Here is a 24,014-nt window from a genome sequence, read left to right on the forward strand (position 1 = left end):
CACATTAGTGATCCAAATGACAACCCAACAATCAAAAAAGGTCTTATGGTCACCCATCGATTAGTATTTAATTCCAGAGATATTAATTGAATTCAAATTTCCATTCTGCTGGGGTGGGATTCAATACCATGTCCCCAAAGCAGTCTGGGTCTTTGGCTGACTAATGAGAAAACGCTACACTACCACACATCAGCTAACTTTCTCAAGATGAAAACAAAACCTACAAATCATGGAAGTATTTAGGTGGACAGTCATTCAATTGAAAAATAATACATTATGTTAAGTCACTATAATTATAAATTAATAATTTCAAATGCAAGTTTCATCATAATTGCTTTATGTATAGCTTTCAGGAGAAACAAAGCAATGCTGAACCTCAGGGAAAAGTCTTTTATCTCCAGAAACCTGAGCTGGATTTAATTATTAGTCCATAAATAAAAGTTCAGTCTCCCAAACCTCTGTAACATGTCATTTCCTGTAAATATTTCTTAAAAGCTAGAAGGCAGGTTTTCTTGTTCCTGTTTCTGGATGCACTGAATCATTTATAAGCAATGCAGTGCATGTTCAGGCTTTAGAAAACTGTGATGGATATCCTAGGATTTAGCACTATTGGATGCAAGGAGCTTCTGGGTTTGATTTTGTTAAACACGAGGAACATGAATGTGGTAAAACTTCTCTCTCTGTCTTATGTTTCTCTGTACTGTCCAGCATGTAATGGTCTATCTAAACCAAAAATTAAGCAAGTGATAACATGCATTACAAGCTTTATCATGGCAGATAGGAAGTATTTTAAAGGATTTACTTTGTTTAAGTTATGATTGAAATTGAATGATTTACTTTAAATCTTTTATTTTGTTTACCTCCTTTTAAAGAAACTTGCACTTACCAAATTACAATTATATTTCCATATTAGTTCCAAGAAATTCAAAGTGAAGTTCAATCACAATTATACGTGAAACTATATAGAATGAATGATATAATTTTATATAATTGGATTATTTACATATCAACAAATGAATTGAGATGTCTGAAATTGAAAGGATGTCGCAGAAATTTGCGATATTTTCTAACCCTAGTTGTATGTTACAGTAAATATGGGGGCTGCAGCCACCTCTCTTCTATTGAAGTGGGTGTCAATGAAGTCCTGTCTTGCTTGTGGTATCCATCACAGCTGAGCTCTGTCATGGACAATGCCAGCTTCCTCCACTCCAATGTCCTCCTCCTCAGAAAACTGTTTTTGTTACCCCAGTTCCTTTGCATCTGGACATTGCCCCAGCACCTACTCCAATTGTTCTGTCCAGCTTGAAGCCCCAGACAGTACTGAAAGCTAAAACTAAAAATCCTGGTTCTGTGGGAGCTTGACCCCACCCGTTCAGGTTGCTTCTATTATTCCAACTTTAAAAAAAACTGAAAGCCTCACAAGCTATTTACTTTATTGGCTTTGGAGCAGAGTGCTTTCCACCTCAACCTTTCATCATAAAAAATACCAAGACAAATTACACCTCTGAAAACCATAGTGTCGTCACACACTATCATCCCGAACTGGACCCACTCTTTCCCTGCTTATCTCTTGCAATTTGTATATTTTTAAAAAGCCCTTTGTAATTCTACCTCCCAATGCTTTCTCTTTGTTTTTCTAATTTCCTCTACAAGTGCCCCCCAGAACTTTTTATACTTCTCTAGGGACTCTGCCATATGAGCCCTTTGAATGTGCTATAAGATTCCTTTCTTATCTCCCTTGATGTCAAGGTTTCTCCAGTCTTGGACCCATCCTTTGTCCCGAAGAGAACATATTCGTCCACTAATCTGTCTATTTCCTCCTTGAATGCCTCCCACTGCCCTGATAGCTGCTTTCAGCACACTTGGGCCAAATTGGAGCTTATCTTTGTGGCATTAGCCTGCCCCGAGTTTAAAACTTTTAATACTGACCCATTCTCATCTTTTTTCCATAACTATCATAAATCTAACTGAGTTATGGCTACTATCCCCAAATTCCTCCCCCACTGATATACCTTCACTGCCTGGGCACATTTCCAAATATTAGGTCCAAAACTGCCACCTCTCTTGCTGAGGTTTCTATATAGTGGCTCAAAATGTTCTTCTGGATACAATTTAAGAGTTTTATTTCCTCATTCCTTGCACACTAAATCTATCCCAATTAATATTTCGGGTAGTTGATATCCCATACTATTAGTGTTTTCACTTTTCCTTTAATTGTCTGAAATTTAATTTCACAGTTGATCCTCACTTTGTTTGCGCCTCTCAAAATTGGTTCTTCATTTAGTTTAATCATTTTTAATCTGTATTTTAACCCTATTTACCTAGCCAAGAGATGGTTAATTATTATTTAATATCTTCATTGTGAAAAAGAAACACAGCAGCACATGTGCTTTGGATAGACTACTTAAATTATAACAGTTTTTAAGAAATGTAATATTTCATATTTTACAATATAGTACACTGTCCTGTTCTATCTCTGTCTGTATACCTGAGCATGGTCTGTCTTCTAACCCCAAGGTATTCTTGCGTGCTTCAGGCTGCACCCTGCAGTAACTCTTTTCTGTTTCACTGAAGCTGTTCCCTAGTGTTCTATATCATGCTGTGTTTTGTGTCCTACTTTGCAAAGATCTTCCTAGTTTCTCCAACCTTGTTTCTTTGTTGCACCAGTCTACCATCTTAGATTCTGACAGACACCATGTAGGATTGGAAATGCTCTTCCTTCAACCTTCTACCCTTTTTTGAGACCATGGAAATTGCTGTAAATGCCTTCACACATAATGTGTGATATTTATTAATTTTAATTATTATTTTATAATAATTTATTTTCAAGATTAAATTAATAGCATGAGAATCCATTCTTGATTTTGATTAATTTCTATATTCAATAAAGAGATATAATCACTTTTGTTAACAAATAATCATTTGACACATGGCAACAGCAATTACTATTAGATACCCTTTGACTATTGTCCAAATCTCCATCTCCAGAGTTTGAGTTTAACAGAGTTTATGGTTATTGCCTTTAGAATTTAAAAAAAACTACAGATAAACTCTTGAATAATTTGTAATCACTTTTAAAATAAAATCATAGATTGCTGTTCAGATCAGTCATTATACAAAATAAATTAATTCAGCATGGTGATGTCACAAAACTCATGTTGTAACGGACTATTTAATCAATTTTATGTCATCTATCTGATCCCCAGAGCATCAGAATAAACATCTGTGATATAACAAGATGTTCACAACTACTTCGGAAACTGTGATGGATGAGATTCTGAATTCCAGTGACATGATACTAGGAAGAAGATTTACATGCACACATGTAAAATAAGGTGCATACCTGTCCATTTGTGTGTGGAGGTGCATTCATACTTATGTTTTGCCTTAGGAGTATTGTCAGTGTGAGGAAAAGAAATCTACATTTGTGTATTATTTTAATTGAAATTTTCACTGACGTAATGTAATTTTTCCTGTAATGGGGATAAGCAGACCTATCCCCCCGGTTGTTTCAGTCCAGTAGTCTTGATGAAAGTGAATGAACATTAATAAGAGCAAAAATAGCTTTTGTAATGATTCTTCCTCCAATCAAATAACAAATTAACACTTCACGTTGTGTTTTGTAGATCAAGAATGGACATGTAAAAAGTGACAGTGAGATTCTGAAATACAGCCAACTGCAAACATGTCATTGTTCTCAGTAAAGAAGCAAAACTGAAATTAAAGCTTAAACCTTTCAACATGCAGTAAAGTGGGGTAGAAATTACTAATCAATGTTCAGCTCACAAAATTACTGTCCACAGTGGTTTTCTGCTACTCAGAATAGTATTTAATTTCACTTTTTTTCTCTAGACACAGCGGCAGTCGTTTCCAGATGACAAGTTCCATTATGTAGCTAGATTTGTACAAAGTCAACAATACCGAAATTATCTATATCATACTTAGAGTCACAGAGTCATACAGCACAGAAACAGATCCTTTCTTCCAACCTGTCTATGTCGAACAAAATCCCAAACTAAACTAGTCCCACCTGCCTGCTCCTGGCCTATATCCCTCCAAACCTTTCCTACTCATGTATTTATCCAAATGTCTTATAAACATTGTAATTGTGCTCACAATTGTGTGTTTCCTCAGGAAATTCATTCCACACGCAAACCACCCTCTATACTTCATTGCTAGACTCAAATTACCAGACATTTTCATAAACCAGTGCCAATTTGTCAAACCATTTATCATTCATCAGCTCATCTAAATATGTCTAGAAAACATTTCTAGCCAAAACAGTACCAATTATGTTCCACTGGTGATGAGCACCATACTGACTATAGAACGTACAGTTCATCTTCCTAGCTAGCGACAGCTTTTTAAAAATCTCTTAATGTATTATGGTCTAGTTTCCTGGAATTGCTACTTTCAGAATGAATCCATTTCCCTATCTTATTAATCCCCAATTTTCTTTTTACCTAGTTATAAAAAACATCAGATCTTTTCATGAGAAACCAAGCTGAAGAACTAAGGACCATTACTGAGACCTCGTTGAGGTGATATTGCGATGAGATTAATTGGATTATAGAGGCCAGCAAATACTAAATTTGAATTTCAAAAGCCTAAACTTTCCATATTGGCAGCACGGTGGTCCAGTGGGGTAAGCACTGCTGCTTCACTGCGCCAGGGATCTGGATTCAATTCCACGTACAGGCAACTATGTGGATTTGATACCCGACATATTAGATTCCCTCCAGTGGGGAAACAGGCTATTTAGCCCAACAAGTCCGCACTGACCCTCTGAAGAGTAACCCACCCAGACCCATTTCCCTACCCTATATTTACCTCTGACTAACTCACCTAACCCTATGGGCAATTTAGCATGGCCAATTCACCTGACCTGCACATCTTTGGACTGTGGGAGGAAACCGGAGCATCTGAAGGAAACACACGCAGACACAGGGAGAATGTGCAAACTCCACACAGACACATGGAGTTTGTACATTCTCCCCATGTCTGCATGGGTTTCCATTGGGTGCTCCAGTTTCCTCCCACAGTCCAAAGATGGGCAAGTTGGGCAGATTTGTCATGCTAAATTGCTTGTAGTATTCAGGGATGTGCAGGCTAGCTGGGTTAGCCATGGGAAGTACAGAGATTGGGTCTGGGTGGGATGCTGTCCTCTGTGGACCCATTATGCCAAATGGTCTGTTTCCACACTGTGATTTCTATGATTAAACATTGCAGGAGAAGGGAAAGACCAAGGAATGGATTTTCATTACAGAGGTAAAACTTGGGAGTTGGGGCATTTCCCAATGTTGAAATCCTACCTCATGTCCAGGAGTCCACACCCATGCATATGATACAGTGCTTGGTGTGTACTTGAAGTTGCCAATGGCAGAGACAGGCTCATGGTGGAAACAAACAAGCAAATGCTGAGGTAAGCAGATTAAAAGGCTTACCTCCATGCATAGGGACACGGGCTCCACTTCCCAGTAATTGATAAATTCTTGATAAACTAAGAGATTAAATGTTATAGGCTCTAAAATCAGATCAGGTTAAAATCAAATCAGCAATCATCTTATTGAAAGGTGGACCAGGCTTGAAAGGTCATGTGGTCTACCACAGCTTCCTGAAGTGTGGCAACCAGAATTAGATGCAATACTCCAGTTATAGCCTTGTGCTCAGTGATGAGCAGATTGCCTCCAGTAGGATATTTAACCTGATGCAGCAATGCTTGCATTATCCCTTATAATTGTCCCTTAAAAACTAGATGTAGGTAACGTGGCAATGAAGAATCTAACAGAAAGTTTACTGATGTATACAAACTGTATATTTTGGCCAACATTAGATTACTCAACCCCAGGGTGCAGCATGTTTCCATCAAGGTGCCATGTGTCAAATGGCACAAGATAATGTCTTAACATTTTATCCTCAGGTCAATGCTATGATGCAGTAATGATTTTGTGAGTATGTCTATTAAAGAGATGCTGATGTATTAATTGTAAAATACACTAAATCCCTCTTCATGAAGTCCATGACCCCATATACTTTTCTGACGAGTCTCTTAATACGTTTTTCCACCTTTGGTTCTATGCACATGCATTTTGGAAAGGCAAATCAAGGTACATAGAACATAGAACATAGAACAGTACAGCACAGAACAGGCCCTTCAGCCCACGATGATGTGCTGACCTCAAATTTCTGTGACAGCACTTAAATATTTAATGACAAGGTCCTAGGGAGTATTGATGAACAAAGACACGTGGAGTCCAGGTTCATAGTTCCTTGAAAATAGGTAGATAGAACAGTGAAGAAGGCATTTGGTATGCTTGACTTTATTGGTTAGAGTATTGAGTATAGGAGTTGGGAGGTCATGTTGCGGCTGTACAGGACATTGGTTAGGCCACTTTTAGAATATTGTGTGCAGTTCTGGTCTCTCTGCCATAGGAAGGATGTTGTGAAATTTGAAAGAGTTCAGAAAAGATTTACAAGGATGTTGCCAGGGTTGGAGGGTTTGAGCTCTAAGGAGAGGCTGAGTAGACTGGGGCTGTTTTCCCTAGAGCTTTGGAGGCTGAGGGGTGACCTTATAGAGGTTTATAAAATCATGAGAGGCATGGATAGGATAAACAGACAAAGTCTTTTCCATGGGGTGGGGAAGTCCAGAACCAGAGGGTATACATTTAGGGTGTGAGGGGCAAGATATAAAAAGGACCTAAGTGGCAACTTTTTCATGCAGAGAGTTGTGCATGTACGGAATAAGCTGTCAGAGGAAGTGGTGGAGGCTGATACAATTACAACAGTTAAAAGGCATCTGGATAAGTATATGAGAGATATGGGCCAAATGCTGGCAAATGGGACTAGATTAGTTTAGGATACCTGGTTGTCATGAACGAGTTGAACCAAAGGGTCTGTTTCCATGCTGTACAGCTCTATGAGTCTATGACATGTGTTCTGTAGTCTGACTCTTTAGAACTGAACCATTAAATCTACTTTGTCTTTCTGTATCCTTTCTGCCAAATTGCATCAGCTCACAATTCTTTATTAATTTCTGTCTGTCATTTGTATGCCCATTTTGCCACCATCTCTTATAACCTTTTGCAGTCAATTAGCATCATCCTCATGATTCAAATCTTGGGATTTCCTCCAAACACCTACACTAAATGGACTGTAAAGGTTCACAAAGGCAATTCACAATCATCTACTTGAGTGCAATTAAGCTTGGGCAGTAAATCCTGGTCTTGCCAGTGAATCATGTCTCCCATGAACAAGTAAAACCAATTCTTCTTTTGTCTTGCAACTTTTTTTTTGCTATTCACACAAGGGGATGTGGGCATCACAGGAGTCAGCATTTACAGCTTGCCTAGTTACTGCCTTCTTGAACCACGACAGCCCATATGCTGTAGGTTAAGCCAAAATGCTGTAGGATTCCAGGATTTTAACCCAATTACAGTGACTGAATGGCGAACTATTTCCAAGTCAGGATTGTAAGTAGTTTGGAGGATAATTTGTAGATGGTGGTGTTCTCAATATCTGCTGTGCTTGTCCTTCTAGATGGAAGTTTTTATGGTTTTGGAAGGTGTTGTTGAATGATCTTTCTGCAGTGCATCTTGGTACTCTGCTGCTGCTGAGCGTCGGTGATGAAGGGAATATATGCTTTTGGATGTGATGTCAATCAAACAGGCTACTTTGACCTGGATCTTGTCAAGCTTCTTAAGTGTTGTTGGAGATGTACTCATCCAGGCAAGCGGGGAGTATTCCATCACACTCTGAACATATGCCTTGTAGTGGATGGTAAACAGGTTTTAGGGAGTCAGAAGGTGAGATACTCACCACAATATTCCTAGCCTTTGATCTGCTCTTGTAGCCACTGTATTTATTTCATGATGATGTGGAGGAGCCAGTGTTGGATTGGGGTGGACAAAGATAAAAATCATACAACACCAAGTTATAGATCAACAAGTTTGTTTCGAAGCACTAGCTGTTGGAGCGCTGCTCCTTCTTCAGGTGGTTGTGGAGAATAAGACCATCAGACACAGAACCCATAGCAAAAGATTGTAGTGTCATGCAACAGAAATAATATATTGAACAAACCTGGATTGTTGTTAAGTGTTTCATCTTTTAGAATATTTCAGTTCATTTATATGTAAATCCCAAACCTTTTTTTAAGTCACCTTCTTGAGATAACTTAAGGTTTTATAACAAAAGGAGACAATGCATTAAAAGTGTGAGATTACAGTCTGGCTGTATCCCAATCTTGAGTCAGATTGGTTCTACTAAGAGCCATAGAGTCATAGAGGTGTACAGCATGGAAACAGACCCTTCAGTCCAACCTGTCCATGCCAACCAGATATCCCAACCCAATCTAGTCCCACCTACCAGTACCTGGCCCATATCCCTCCAAACGCTTCCTATTCATATTCCCATCCAAATGTCTCTTAAATGTTGTAATTGTACCAGCCTCCACCACTTCCTCTGACAGCTCATTCTATACATATACCACCCTCTGTGTGAAAAAGTTGCCCCATAGGTCTCTTTTATATCTTTCCCCTCTCACCCTAAACCTATGCCCTCTAGTTCTGGGCTCCCCGATCCCAGGGAAAAGACTTTGCCTATTTATCCTATCCATGCCCCTCATAATTTTGTAAACCACTATAAGGTCACTCCTCAGCCTCTGATGCTCCAGGGAAAACAGCCCCAGCCTGTTTAGCCTCTCCCTGTAGCTCAAATCCTCCAACCCTGGCAACATCCTTGTAAGTCTTTTCTGAACCCTTTCAAGTTTCACAACATCTTTCCGATAGGAAGGAGGCCTGAATCGCATGCATTATTCCAACAGTGGCCTAACCAATGTCCTGTATAGCCGCAACATGATCTCCCAACTCCCGTACTCAATACTCTGACCAATAAAGGAAAGCATACCAAATGCCTTCTTGACTATCCAATCCACCTGCAACTCCACTTTCAAGGAGCTATGGACCTGCACTCTAAGGTCTCTTTTTTCAGCAACACTCCCTAGGACCTTATCACTAAGTGCAGAAGTCCTGCTAAGATTTGCTTTCCCAAAATGCAGCACCTCGCATTTATCTGAATTAAACTCCATCTGCCACTTCTCAGCCCATTGGCCCATCTGATCAAGGTCCTGTTGTAATCTGAGGTAACCCTCTTCACTGTCCACTAAATCTCCAATTTTGGTGTCATCTGCAAACTTACTAACTGTACCTCTTATGCTCGCATCCAAATCATTTATGTAAATGACAAAAAGTAGAGGACCCTGCACCAATGCTTGTGACACTCCACTGGTCACAGGTCTCCAGTCTGAAAAACAAGCCTCCACCACCACCCTCTGTCTTCTACCTTTGAGCCAGTTCTGTATCCAAATGGCTAGTTCTCCCTGTATTCCATGAGATCTAACCTTGCTAATCAGCCTCCCATGGGGAACCATGTCGAATGCCTTACGGAAGTCCATATAGATCACATCTACTGCTCTGCCCTCATCAATCCTCTTTGTCACTTCTTCAGAAAACTCATTCAAGTTTGTGAGACATAATTTCCTTGCACAAAGCCATGTTGACTATCCTGAATCAGTCCTTCCTTTCCAAATACATGTACATCCTGTCCCTCAGGATTGCCTCCAACAACTTGCCCACCACCGAGGTCAGGCTTACTGGTCTATAGTTCTCTGGCTTGTCCTTACCACCCTTCCAAAGTGGAATTTACAAAATATTACATGTATTGTCTGCCTTCATTTATTGCCTGCAGATTGTGTATTTTTTGAGCAAAATAAAATGTATCTGCAAATATAATTCTACAAATACAAATTCACCTCATAGACCTATATGTGTGTGTGCGTGCATGAGAGAGAGAGTGAGTGTGTGCGTGTGAGTGTGTGCAGAGGTTGATAGCCAAGTTCAGTAACCATGAGGATGACCTCAACCAGGACCTTGGGTTCATGTCACACTACAGACTATACACTCTCTCTCACACACACGCACACACACACACACAAGCTCATATACACACATGCTCTTACATGCTCACACATTCACACAGACCCTCTCTCATACATACACACATACACCTCGTCACACTCACACCCACGCACACATCCTCTGACAGGCTTATACTCCATTACACCCACACCCATACACACACTTTACCAAGCTTTCACACATGCAAACACACAGTCTCTCATGTGCACTCACACTCACTCACACACACACACTCACATGCACACACTCACTCTCTCTCTTTCATGCACGTGCACTCGCATATAAGTCTATGGGGTGAATTTGTATTTGAAGAATTTGCTCAAAAAATGCACAATCTGCAGGCAGTCAATGTAGGAAGTCAATGCATGTAACATTTTGTAAATTCCACGTTGGAAATAGAACCAATCTGGCTCAAGATTGGGGTACAGCCAGAATCTAACCTTACACCTTTAATGCATTGTCTGAGCTGAGATAGAACATAGAACATAGAACATTACAGTGCAGGACAGGCATTTTGGCCCTCGATGTTGCACTGACCTGTGAAACCAGTCTGAAGCCCATCTAACCAACACTATTCCATTTTCATTCATATGTCTACCCAATAACCAATTAATTGCCCTTAAAGTTGGCTAGTCTACTACTGAAAGGTAGAAGACAGAGGGTGGTGGTGGAGGGTTATTTTTCAGACTGGAGGCCTGTGACCAGTGGAGTGCCACAAGGATTGGTGCTGGGTCCACTACTTTTCATCATTTAGATGACAGCTTTTGTCATAAAACTTTAAGTTATCTTGAGAAGGTGGCTTAAAAGAAGTTCTGAGATTTACATATTAATCAACCAAAATATTCTAAAAGATGGAAAACTTAACAACAATCCAGGTTGGTTCAATACAGAACAACCACAGTTATCCGAAAATCAATTATCTGAATTTTGGATTCACCAAACAAGATTTCAAGGTCCCGTAAAAATGTTACATCAAAGAGGTGGTACCGACACTTGTAATACCCACAGCTCCTCCAGTCCTATTAACGCAGCTATTGACGGTTTGCGACTTTTCATGGGGTGGTATGAAGCAGGAGGTAAGAGCAGTTTGGGGCTGAGAGAAGTGACAGATATATAATAATATTAATAATGTTCATCTTGGTTGCTGTTGTTGTGAGCAGTTGTTAGTGGGTAGAAATCGCCAGGACTACGGTGCTTTATTCATAAGGCAACAATTGCTATACTTGAAAACACCATCCGCTCGTGCGTGCAAACCCTCTGTCGGGCACTGTCTGCGAGCCCTCCAATCATCTGATGGCAGGACGTGGGCCGCCAGTGTCATCACACAGCACTGCGGCTGTGCGGCAGTCTCTGATCACCTCTGATCTTCGCACGCTTTAAGGAGGCCTTGTGTGTGAATCTGTCTGGTGTCTGCTTTTCATTTTGTTTCCTGACATGAATTATCTTGATCTGTGTGCAGAGAGGACCTCTCTCTTCTCAACCTTTCTGTATCCTCTATGTTTACCTTTGCAACAGTTTTCCGAACAATCAGTTATCCGAACAAAATACTCCCTGTCCGTGTTGTTCGGATAATTGATGTAGTTCTGTATATCATTTCAGTTGCATGACACTGTAGTCTTTTGCCATAAATTCTGTGTCTTATGGTCTTATTCTCCACAACCACCTGAAGAAGAAGCAGCACTCTGAAAGCTAGTGCTTCCAAACAAACCTTTTGGACTACAACCTGGTGTTGTGTGATGTTTAACTTTATTTGGCAAGTCCAGTTGATTTTCTGGTTAACAGTAGTCCCAAGAATGTTGATAGTGGGTGATTTAGTGATGGTAACAACATTGAATATCATGGGGGCAGTGGTTAGATTGGCTGTTATTGGAGATGTTCATTGCCTGGCATTTGTGTGGTGCAACTGTTACTTGCCACTTGTCAGGACAAACCTGGAAATTGTCAAGATCTTGTTGCATTTGAATATTGTGCATTCATCGGCAAACATCCTTACTTCTGACCATAGTGGTTATGAGGCCAGCCAGGTGGACCTCATAGAAAATGAGATCCCTGATTGGGGCTCTTAATCTGTCCAATGAGGGAGTCCTGGCTAACAGATAAGAACAGGAGTTTCAGAGCCTCCTTAATTTAGGGGACTGACTCTGTACTGGCTGGTCTTACAGTGAATGTATCACTGTTGGTTTCTGCTTTTTTGGGGGAGTGGGGGGAGGAAACCTGATCCCTGAACTGGCTGAATTATTTAGCCAGAAGAAAAAAAGGAAAAAAAGGAACAGGAGTGTCAGATGTCCTCTTCATTCTGAGAGCTGGCTCTAAGGGAGCTGGATCAGTGTCAAGGGTGTAAATAAAGGGTGACTTGGTAACAGGATTGACTTTATGGATCGTTGGTCATCCATGAAGCAGCTGAAGATGGTTAGACCTAGGACATTACCCTGAGGAACTCCTGCAGAGATGTCCTGGAGCTGAGATAACTAGCCTCCAACAACCAGAACCATCTTTCTATGTGCATCTAATTCCATCCAGCATAGAGTTTGCCCCGATTCCCAATGATGCCAGTTTTGCCCAGGCTCCTTAATGCCCCACTCGGTCTAGTGCAGCCTTAATGTCAAGGGCTTCACTCTTACCTCACCTCTGGAATTCAGTTCTTCTGTCCATGTTTGAACCAAAGCTGTAATGATATTAGGAGCTGAGTGGCCCTAGCAGAGTTCAAACTGAGCATCAATAGGTTATTGTTAAGCAGTTGCTATTGGGGGTGGGGGGGTGGGGGTTGGGGGGGAGGAAGATGGGGGTCGTAAATACTGTGTGGCGATAAAGTCCAAAGGGAGAGAAAAACTGTTGGTTCGACAAAGGACTAGGTAAACATCAGTCTGGGAGAATGAATAGTTGCTAATGGAGACTAACAGTTTCTTAACAGTTGTTTTGCAATTTTAGATTCAAATCACAGGAGCAATGACTTAATATATATAGCCCGCATGTTCATGAGAAGGTGTTCATTGTTTGAAGAAGAATCCAACCATGCAACTATTTTACATTCCACCTGCCACCATGATATATTGGGATGCGATTTATGTTTGTTGAATTGTATATTTACTAGCAGATGAAAATAGGTTGGAAACCACTTTTATGAAAAAGTCATTTTGCTCTGACGTCAGTTAAGAATAGTCTTAAATATACATTCCTTGACATATTTCTGTCCATTTTTAAATGTAATTGATATTGACATAATCTAACTTCAACTCTGAAACCACTTTACACGCAAAACCTATATTTAGATGGCACAAACCTATGGGTTAGTGACAGATAAAATTAAAGAGATCTGATTCTGTTGAACATTGACCGAATGCCATCCACAGAACACATATTATGCTGATGTAACATTTATCTTTCTTAGTTTTTAAATGCTCATGATTTTTCATCTGAATTTTCAACCAACTGTAACTTCATTTAGTGCTGATAGTGAGGATTTTTTTTTAACTATAAATCCATAGAGGCTTTACATTAGAGCAGTTGGCCAAATATCATTTTGCTTTGAATCTGGTAAAGGAGACCATGTCACCTGAAGTTGCTGGTTGCTGGCATCAGGCCAGGAACAAACAACAAAATATATATCTGAGCACAGCAGTTCAAGGCTCTTGCATGCAACTCATATTCACCCAGCTGATAGGAGAGCAAAACATCTCCGTCACTGAAAAGAAACAGGAGAAATGTTCTAATGTACTTTTTTGGGCACAGTTCAAATTCTTGGCTAACAAGGTGTAATTCCAAACCGCAGGAAAATAACATTTTAAAATAATACATTTTTCAAGTGTCAAAATGCAGGCAATACAATGAAGTTTTCCACTCATCAATCTTTCCTCTGTCTTCACTTCATAGTTGGTAACAGGATATGATTATATTCGGATTTTGAAAGAAAAATGACTTTACATTTTAAGAATCAAAAAGGTTTCAATCTTGCTTTATTGCATGTTGTTAATTCACTTAAGCTTGAAGAATCCATCTGGTGTTGGTTAATGGGTATTTCTTGGGGCAGTTCCATGAAGTCACTTTGTGAATATAATGTTGACATTTAGATATTAGCTCTACCTGATCCAACAAGTTTTACAAAAACAATAGCAAGTCCTTCCATATTCAGATTGTTAAAGTTGCCTGTTAGAACAGTAATATATTTTGCCTTATGGTGGCAGTTAACTTGTATTTCTATGGGTATTTATTTGCATGCACGCACACAGAGGAGAGAACTTTAATGTTTATGTGGCAGTATACACACCAAACATTGAAATAACTTTAAAAACAATTATAGCCATCTCTTTAGAGTGTCCTTCATTCCAAATTTGCTGAATACAATGATCATGCAAGTACAGCTTTAGCAGGATCCATCCTTCAATTGGAACTAATATTTTGGTGTGGTCATCCCCAACTGACCTCTCGCTTCTGCCACAGGATCACCCAAACTGAAGACCTTTCTATGAATGGAAGCTGCCTTATTGCCAACAATAGGGTTGTAATAATAGGGGATTTTAACCTTTCTAACACTGACTGGACTGCCATAGGGTTAAGGGTTTGGATGGAGAGAAATTTGTTAAGTGTGTTCAGCAAGAATTTCTCATGCAGTATGTAGATGGCCCTATGAGAGAAGGGACAAAACTTAACCTTCTCTTGAGAAATAAGGCAGGGCAAGTAATGGAAGTGTTAATGGGGTGCCATTTGGGACCAGTGACCATAATTCCATTTGTTTTATGAGGGTTCTGGCCAACATGTTCCTGTTAGAGTGGAGGGTAAGGCTGGCAGAGGAGAACCCTGGATGACTAGAGTTATTGAAGCCCTGGTCAAGAAAATGATCAAGGCTTTTGGCATCTATAGGTAGCTGGGATCATATAAAATCCTTGAAGAGTACAGAGGGTGTCAGAGTACACATAGGAGAGAAATCAGGTGGGCTAAAAGTGGACATGAGATGGCTTTGGCAGATAAGGTAAAGGAGAATCCAAAGGGTTTCTATAAGTACCTGAAGGGCAAATGAGTAACTGAGAGAGAATAGGGCTTTTTTATAGATCAACAAGGTCACCTACGTGCCACGAGACATGAGTGAATGAATATATATCATCAAGAAAAGCATGAATACTAGTGAACTTGGGGAAATAAAGTTGTGAAGAGTCTGCATTACAGAAGAGGAGGTGTTGGGGGGTGGGGGTGGGGGTGGGGGTGGGGGGGTGACCAAAAAAGTAGATGAAAGCAGTGCATTGGGCAATGTCTACATGGACTTTAGCAAGGCCTTTGACAAGGTACTGCATGGTGGGTTGTTGAGTAAGCTTAAATCTCATGGGATCCAGGGAGAGCTAGTTAATTGGATACAAAATTGGCTTGAAGATAGAAGACAGAATGTGAAGGTAGAGGGTTGTTTTTCAAATTGCACTCGTGGTGTGCCATACAGATCAGTGCTGGGTCCACTGTTATTCATCATTTGTATAAATAATTTGGATAACAATTTAGGAGATAAAGTTAGTAAGTTTATAAATGACTGCAAGATTGATGATATAAGTGAACAATGAAGAAAGTTATCTGGGAATACAGTGAGATCTTGATCAACAGGGCCCATGGCTGAGAGATGACAGATGGAGTTTAATTTAGAGTCATAGTCGTAAAGTCCCACAGCATGGAGACAGGCCCTTTGGCCTGTATATGTGTACAATCCTCTGTGTAAAAACGTTGACCCTCAGATTCCCTTTTATTCTTTCCCCTCTAATCTTAACCTGATGCCCTCTAGTCATTGATTCCCCAATCCTGGGAAAAAGACTGAGTGCATTCACCCTATCCGTGCCTCTCATGATCTTATACACCTCTGAAAGAATGAAGACATAGAACATAGAATATTACAGTGCAGGACAGGCATTTCGGCCCTCGATGTTGCACTGACCTGTGAAACCAGTCTGAAGCCCATCTAACCTACACTATTCCATTTTCATTCATATGTCTACCCAATAACCATTTAAATGCCCTTAAAGTTGGTGAGTCAATTACTGTTGCAAATAGGCTGTTCCACACCCCTACTATTCTCTGAGTAAAGAAACTACCTCTGACATCTGTCCTATATCTATCACCCCTCAATTTAAAGCTATGTCCCCTCATGCTAGACATCACCATCCGAGGAAAAGGGCTCTCACTGTCCACCCTATCTAATCCTCTGATTATCTTATTATTTGTCTCAATTAAGTCACTTCTCAACCCTCTTCTCTCTAACGAAAAGTCTCAAGTCTCTCAGCCTTTCTTTGTAAGACCCTCCCTCCATTGCAGGCAACATCCTAGTAAATCTCCTCTGCACCCTTTCCAAAGCTTCCACATCCTTCCTGTAATGCAGTGACCAGAAGTGTAGGCAATACGCCAAATCTGGCCGTACAAGAGTTTTGTACATCTGCAGCATGACCTCATGGCTCCGAGACTCAATCCCTCGACCAATAAAAGCTAACACTTGGTATGCCCTTCTTAACAACCCTATCAACGTGGGTGGAAACTTTCAGGGACCTATGAAGATGAAAACTGAGATCTCTCTGTTCATTTACACTACCAAGAATCTTACCATTATCACTGTACTCTTTGTTCCTGATGCTCCTTCCAAAGTAAATCACCTCACACTTTTCCACATTAAACTCCATTTGCCACCTCTCAGCCCAGTTCTGCAGCTTATCTATGTCCCTGTGTAACCCACAACATCCTTCAGCACTATCCACAACTCTACTGATCTTAGTGTCATCCGCAGATTTATTAACCCATCCTTCTCCGCCCACATCCAGGTCATTTATAAAAATGACACACAGCAGTGAACACAGAACAGATCCTTGCGGTACACCACTAGTATTTGAATTCCAGGATGAATATTTTCCATCAACCACCGCCTTCGTACAGCTAGCCAATTTCGAATCCAAACCGCTAAATCACCCTCAATCCCATGCCTCCGTATTTTCTGCAATAGCCTACTGTGGGGAACCTTATCAAATGCCTTACTGAAATCCACATATACCACATCAACCACTTCACCCTCATCCACCTGTTTGGTCACCTTCTCAAATAACTCAATAAAGGTTGTGAGGCAAATCTATTCTTCACATAACCGTGTTGATTATCCTGAATCAACTTATTCCTTTCTAGATTATTATAAATTCTATCTCTTATAACCTTTTTCAACACTTTACCCACAACTGAAGTAAGGCTCACTGGTCTATAATTACCAGAGTTCTCTCTCCTCCCCTTCTTGAACAAGGGAACAACATTTTCTATACTCCAGGCTTCTGGCACTATTCCTGTAGACAATAATGACACAAAGATCAAAGACAAAGGCTCTGCAATCTTCTCCCTTGCTTCCCAGAGAATCCTAAGATAAGTCCCATCTGGCCCAGCGGACTAATCTACTTTCACAAATTCCTGAATTGGTAACACCTCCTCCTTGTGCATCTCAATCCTGTCTATTCTAGTAGCCTGTATCTCAGTATTCTCCTCAACAACATTGTCTTTTTCCAGTGTGAATACTAATTAAAAATATTCATCTACCACATCCCTTATCTCCTCTGACTCCCCACACAACTTCCCACTACTATCCTTGATTGGCCTTAATCATACTCTAGTCATTCTTCTTTTTCTGATATACCTATAGAAAGCTTTAAGGTTTTCCTTGATCCTATATGCCAACAAACTCTCATGTTCCCTCCTGGCTCTTCTATAGTTCTCTCTTTAGGTCTTTCCTAGCTAACTTGTAACTCTCAAGTGCCATAACTGAGCCTTCACATCCCATCCTAACATAAGCCTTCTTCTTCCTCTTGACAAGGATTCAACTTCTTAAATAAACCACAGCTCCCTCACTCGACTACTTCCTCCCTGCCTGACAGGTACATACTTATCTAGGACACACAGTAGCTGTTCCTTGAATAAGCTCCACATTTCGATTATGCCCATCCCTGCAGTTTCCTTCCCCATCCTATGCATCCTAAATCTTGCCAGATAGTATCATAATTGCTTTTACCCCAGCTGTAAATCTTGCCCTGTGGTATATACCTATTCCTTTCCATTGTTAAAGTAATTATAACCAAATTGTGGTCACTATTAACAAAGTACTCACCTACCTCCAATTCTAAAATCCCCCCTTCAGTCTCCTACATTCTAAAGAAAAAAAGTCTTAGCTTGTCCAACCTCTACCTATAACTCAGTCCATTGAGTTCAGGCAACATCCTTATAAATTTCTTCTGCACTTTTTCCAGTTTAATAACATCCTTCCCTTGTGTAAGGGAACCTTGGTTGACGAGGGAGGTTGAATGTCTTGTCAGGAGGAAGAAGGAGGCTTACATAAGGTTGAGGAAACAAGGTTCAGACAGAGCGTTGGAGGGATACAGGATAGCCAGGAGGGAACTGAAGAAAGGGACTAGGAGAGCTAAGAGAGGGCATGAAAAATCTTTGGCGGGTAGGATCAAGGATAACCCCTTTTATGCGTATGTGAGAAACATGAGAATGACGAGAACGAGGGTAGGTCCAATCAAGGACAATAGTGGGAGACTGTGTATTGAGTCGGAAGAGATAGGAGAGGTCTTGAATGAGTACTTTTCTTCAGAACTTACAAATGAGAGGGACCGTATTGTTGAAGAGGAGAGTATGAAACGGACTGGTAAGCTAAAGGAGATACTTGTTAGGAAGGAAGATGTTTTGGACATTTTGAAAAACTTGAGGACAGACAAGTTCCCCGGGCCTGACGGAATGTATCCTAGGATTATGTGGGAAGCAAGAGAGGAAATTGCAGAACCGTTGGCAATGATCTTTTCGTCTTCACTGTCAATGGGGGTGGTGCCAGGGTACTGGAGAGTGGTGAATGTTGTGCCCCTGTTCAAAAACAAAGGGAATAGGGATAACCCCGGGAATTACAGGCCAGTTAGTCTTACTTCGGTGGTAGGCACAGTAATGGAAAGGGTACTGCGGGATAGGATTTATGAGTATCTGGAAAGACACTGCTTGATTAAGGACAGCCAGCACGGATTTGTGAGGCGTAGGTCTTGCCTTACAAGTCTTATTGAATTCTTTGAGGAGGTGACCAAGCATGTGGATGAGGGTAGAGCAGTGGATGTAGTGTACATGGATTTTAGTACAGCATTTGATAAGATTCCCCATGGTAGGCTTATGCGGAAAGTCAGGAGGCATGAGATAGTGGGACGTTTGGCCAGTTGGATAGAGAAGTGGCTAACCGATCGAAGTCAGAGAGTGGTGGTAGATGGTAAATATTCAGCCTGGAGCCCAGTTACAAGTGGAGTTCCACAGGGATCAGGTCCTCTGCTGTTTGTAATTTTTATTAATGACTTGAAAGAGGGAGTTGAAGGGTGGGTCAGTAAATTTGCAGACGATACAAAGATAGGTGGAGTTGTGGATAGTGAGGAGGGCTGTTGTCGGCTGCAAAGGGACTTAGATATGATGCGGAGCTGGGCTGAGGAGTGGCAGATGGAGTTCAACCCTGTCAAGTGTGAGATTGTCCATTTTGGAAGGACAAATAAGAATGCGGAATACAGGGTTAACGGTAGGGTTTTTAGTAAGGTGGAGGAGCAGAGGGATCTTGGGGTCTATGTTCATAGATCTTTGAAAGTTGCCACTCAGGTGGATAGAGCTTGTAGGAAGGCCTATGATGTATTAGCGTTCATTAGCAGAGGGATTGAATTCAAGAGTCATGAGGTGATGTTGCAGCTGTATAGGACCTTGGTAAGGCCACATTTGGAGTACTGTGTGTAGTTCTGGTTGCCTCATTTTAGGAAAGATGTGGAAGCTTTGGAGAGGGTGCAGAGGAGATTTACCAGGATGTTGCCTGGAATGGAGAATAGGTCATACGAGGATAGGTTGAGAGTGCTAGGCCATTTCTCACTGGAATGGCGAAGGATGGGGGGTGACTTGTTAGAGGTTTATAAGATGATCAGGGGAATAGATAGACTAGACAGTCAGAGACTTTTTCTCCGGGTACAACAGAGTGTTACAAGGGGACATAAATTTAAGGTGAAGGGTGGAAGGTATAGGGGGGATGTCAGGGATAGATTCTTTACCCAGAGACTGGTGGGGGCATGGAATGCGCTGCCTATGGGAGTGGCAGAGTCAGAATCATTGGTGACCTTTAAGCGGCAATTGGATAGGTACATGGATATGTGCTTAAGTTAGGACAAATGTTCGGCACAACATCGTGGGCTGAAGGGCCTGTTCTGTGCTGTATTGTTCTCTGTTCTATGTATAACAAGGTGATCAAAATTGAACACAATACTCCAAGAGTGGCCTCACTTGACATTTCCTGTATAACTTTCTAAATTCTATACTCCGATGCCCTGACTGATGAAGACCAGTCTGCCAAAAGCCTTCTTCACTGCTCTGTCTACCTGTGACTCCACTTTCAGAGAACTGTGAACCTGAATTCCAATATCCCTCTGATCCACTATACTACCTAAGGCACTTCCATTCAACTAGAAACACCTACTTTGATTTGACTTTCCAACATGCAAGACATCATGTTTATCTGTATTAAACACCATTGGCCCATTTTCTCAGCTGATCAGGATCCTGCTGCAATTTCTGGTAATCTTCCTCACTGTCCATGAGACCACCTATTTTAGTGTTATCAGCAAACTTACTAACCATGCTTTGTACATCTGCATCCAAATCATTGATATAGATAATAAATAGTAATAGACCCAGCACTGTCCCCTGAGGCATTCCATTAGTCACAGGCCTCAGTCTGCCAAGCATCCCTCCACCATTACCCTCTGCTTCCAACCATCAAGCCAAGTTTGTATCCAATTTGCCAGTTCGTCCTGGATTCCACATGATCTAACCTTCCAGAGCACCCGACCATGTGGAACCTTATCAAAGGGCTTACTCAAATCCATATAGATACCACCCTACCCTGGTTAACCTTCCTGGTCACTTCATCAAAGAACTCTAACATGGTCATGGTCTCTCACTCACAAAGCCATACTGACTACTCCTAATCAATTTAGATAAAGGTGTTGCACTTTGGTGTGTCAAACTGGGGCAGGACTTACACAGTCAAGGGCAAGGCCCTGGGGAGTATTACAGAACAAAGAGATCTAGGGATATCGGTTCATTGCTGCTTGATAGTGGAGTTACAGATAGACAGTGTGGTGAAGAAGGTTTTCGGCATGCTTGCTTTCATCAATCAGAGCATTAAATTTAGGAGTTGAGACATCTTGTTAGAGCTGTTCAAGATGTTGGCAATGCCACATTTGGAATATTGCGCAGTTTTTATCGCCCTACTATAGAAAAGATATTATTAAACGTGAAAGAATGCAGAAAGGATTTACTAGGGTGCTGTCTGAATTAAAAGGTTTGAATTAAGAGGTTGAATAGGCTGCGACTTTTTTCCCTAGAGCTTAGGAGACTGAGGTCTATAAAATCATGAGAGACATAGATAGGGTAGATAGCCAACAGCTTTTCCCCATGGTAGGTGAGTCTAACACTGGAGGGCATAGGTTTAAGGTGAAAGGGAAAGATATAAAACAGTGCAGAGGGACAATTTTTTCACACAGAGGGTGATGAGTTTTGGGAACGGGCTGCCAGAGGTAGAGGTGGGGGAAAAGTTCAATCTTGTAATTTAAGAACCATTTGGACAAGTACATGGATGGATAGGAATGGAGGGAAATAGACATAATGCAGGCATGTGGGACTAGATTAATTGTGAAAACTGGGTGCCATGGACAAATTGGGCCAAAGGGTTCATTTCCATGCTGTAAACCTCTATGCCTCTAAGTTCTTATACTTTAACTGTTGCAGCTATGAATTTATAAGATTATTACATTTTGGGATTGCAGTTTTAAATTCAAGGCAACTGTAGAAGATCATGTGACCAGCTCTGAAATCTCTGACAGTAAGGCTGAGTGGTTTGATTGGGATTGGGGTGGTAACCATTAGATAGTCAGAGGTAATCTTGTCAGGTTTCAGGTAATGAGGTGATCAATGGGCAGGTGGGTGAAGGTGCAGTATGGATGACGTGGGGTTGTTCCCTCATATCTGGGACCAGGGTTGTCTTTGATATGTGTAGAGGGGAGACATTCCAGAGTTTTAAAAGAAAATTATGTCTTGTCAATACTGCTTTTAGTCATTTGTTATAGTTAAAATGTTAAAATATAAAATCTTGCCTTGTTATGCTTTCAGCGAGTAACTGCAAGTTCAAATTTGTCCTCCACAGGAATAGGAAAATTTCCAACCATTGCATATTTTAAAAATTAAATTTAAAAATGAAGGCTGATATTCCCCAGTGCATTTTCCATTGCAACGTATTGACCAATCAGTGTCAACTTGCCATTCAACAAGTACCTTTTCCTCATGCAGTATAAATTGTTGATTCCTTTAAAACTTCAGAGTTCTTACATCTGTTCTAGTAAGGGTAAGCCAAAAAAATTGGAAAAACAACCTGGGTGTATTGTTATTTTTCTTGCTAGGTGATAAATGGGTCATAGCAGATTAGCCATCTAGTCTATACCTTATCTGTTTTATATCCTGTCCATTTGATACCCCAACACTTTGTGCCCTATTTTTATACCCTAACTGATTTTATATCCTCGCTGTTTTATATGCTGTCTATTTTGTATACAGCCTGTTTATATGCAGCCTATTTTATATGCAGGCTGTTTTATGCCCAGTCTGTTTCAGATCCTGTCAGTTTTATGACTCACCTATGTTTTGACCTGCACTGTTCTGGTTACCACTGGTTTCAGAAGTGAAGTGTAAAAGCTGCAGTTGATCTGTCAACATCTGTCTTTTACCAGTCAGCCACATTGAAAATTCACTATCTTTCAAGCCAACAAATCCACTTTTTTTTTCCTGTCTTCCATCATAACTCAGCACTTTGACACAAGAGATCAGACATGTGGCTCTTTACTAATTGCCTCAAAGAGTGAGCTATTTTCATGATGTTCAGTGACCAGAAATGGGCATAGTGTGGAAAGTGTGGTCTGACAGGAGCTGTGTAACTTGATTATAACTTCATTTATTTTATATAAAGTTTCTTGTGATTCAACATGTATTGCCTTGCTATTGATTGCTGCTCTATATTAGTTGAAGAGTTTAACATGAAATCCATTAAAACTTTTGTATCTCTTTCAGATTCAGCCACAGCTTTTTCATTAGATTGTTCTGGGCTAACGCACATTTCAGCAGTGCAATCTGATTACAATGTCACTGAAGAATTAGGGAACAGTATTTCTGAGAACTTTTACTTCCATTTGCAATAGTGTGATTCCAGCAGAAGATTGGCTCATGTTCTTCGTTCTGTGCATGTGCTGATGTCCACACTGAGGTCTCTGCATTGTTCTGCACATGTGCCATTCTGTAATGTCTGCATAGCCCTTGTGCCATACAGCGCATGTGCCAATGTCAGCTGCTGACAAAGATACTGTATAGAGAGCAACTTCCTTACATTTTTTAAATGAAATGTGTTAAATTTACTTTTATTTCATTAATAAGTATGATTTAAACCTTCATTCAGGCTGTGTTAGACTTTTGGGTGATTGTTGAGCAATCGTGAGAGTTTTTCTTTGTTGGGTCTGTCCCTGCCTCCATTTTTCTCATTATTTATATTAAGGGGTTTTCTATTAAGCGAGGTTTCGCTGGAACGCAACAACAGCGTTATAGGAGAACTACCCATACCTCATGGAGTATGAATGTTGCCAATTTTATTTTCAAGTGCGCAATGTTATTTTCTCCATCAGTAATGAATTCCATCTGCTTTTATTCTGTTCAAACACATATTGCATCAAATCATTCTGTAATTTCTGAACTGCTTCTAATTTCCACTACCCTTGCCAGTTTGGTATGAGCTACAAATTTGACCAATTTACTTCATGTTTCTTAATCTAAGTTACTGATGTAAGTTGGAAACAAAAGTGCTCTCAATGTCTAGCACAGGGACACTTTACTCAAAATGATGCTATTGAATTGTCTGAACAAGTGTGAAGAAATGAACAAAACAATCATGCATTTACCTTTTAAAGAATAATAAACAACCTGTTTTTTTCTACCAGTTCTGAA

The 24,014-nt window shown here is 40.5% G+C and overlaps 1 long non-coding RNA gene across 1 annotated transcript; it reads left to right on the forward strand.

Moving 5' to 3' along the window:
• The first annotated feature begins 579 nt into the window (after window positions 1-579).
• Window positions 580-23,810, forward strand: LOC140479472 (uncharacterized). The gene is made up of 3 exons (XR_011961052.1): window positions 580-665; window positions 3,207-3,335; window positions 23,091-23,810. It is a non-coding gene; the product is annotated as an uncharacterized lncRNA (long non-coding RNA).
• Window positions 23,811-24,014: the final 204 nt, after the last annotated feature.

Source organism: Chiloscyllium punctatum, chromosome 7, assembly GCF_047496795.1.
Source record: "Chiloscyllium punctatum isolate Juve2018m chromosome 7, sChiPun1.3, whole genome shotgun sequence".
Classification (NCBI taxonomy): Eukaryota; Metazoa; Chordata; class Chondrichthyes; order Orectolobiformes; family Hemiscylliidae; genus Chiloscyllium; species Chiloscyllium punctatum.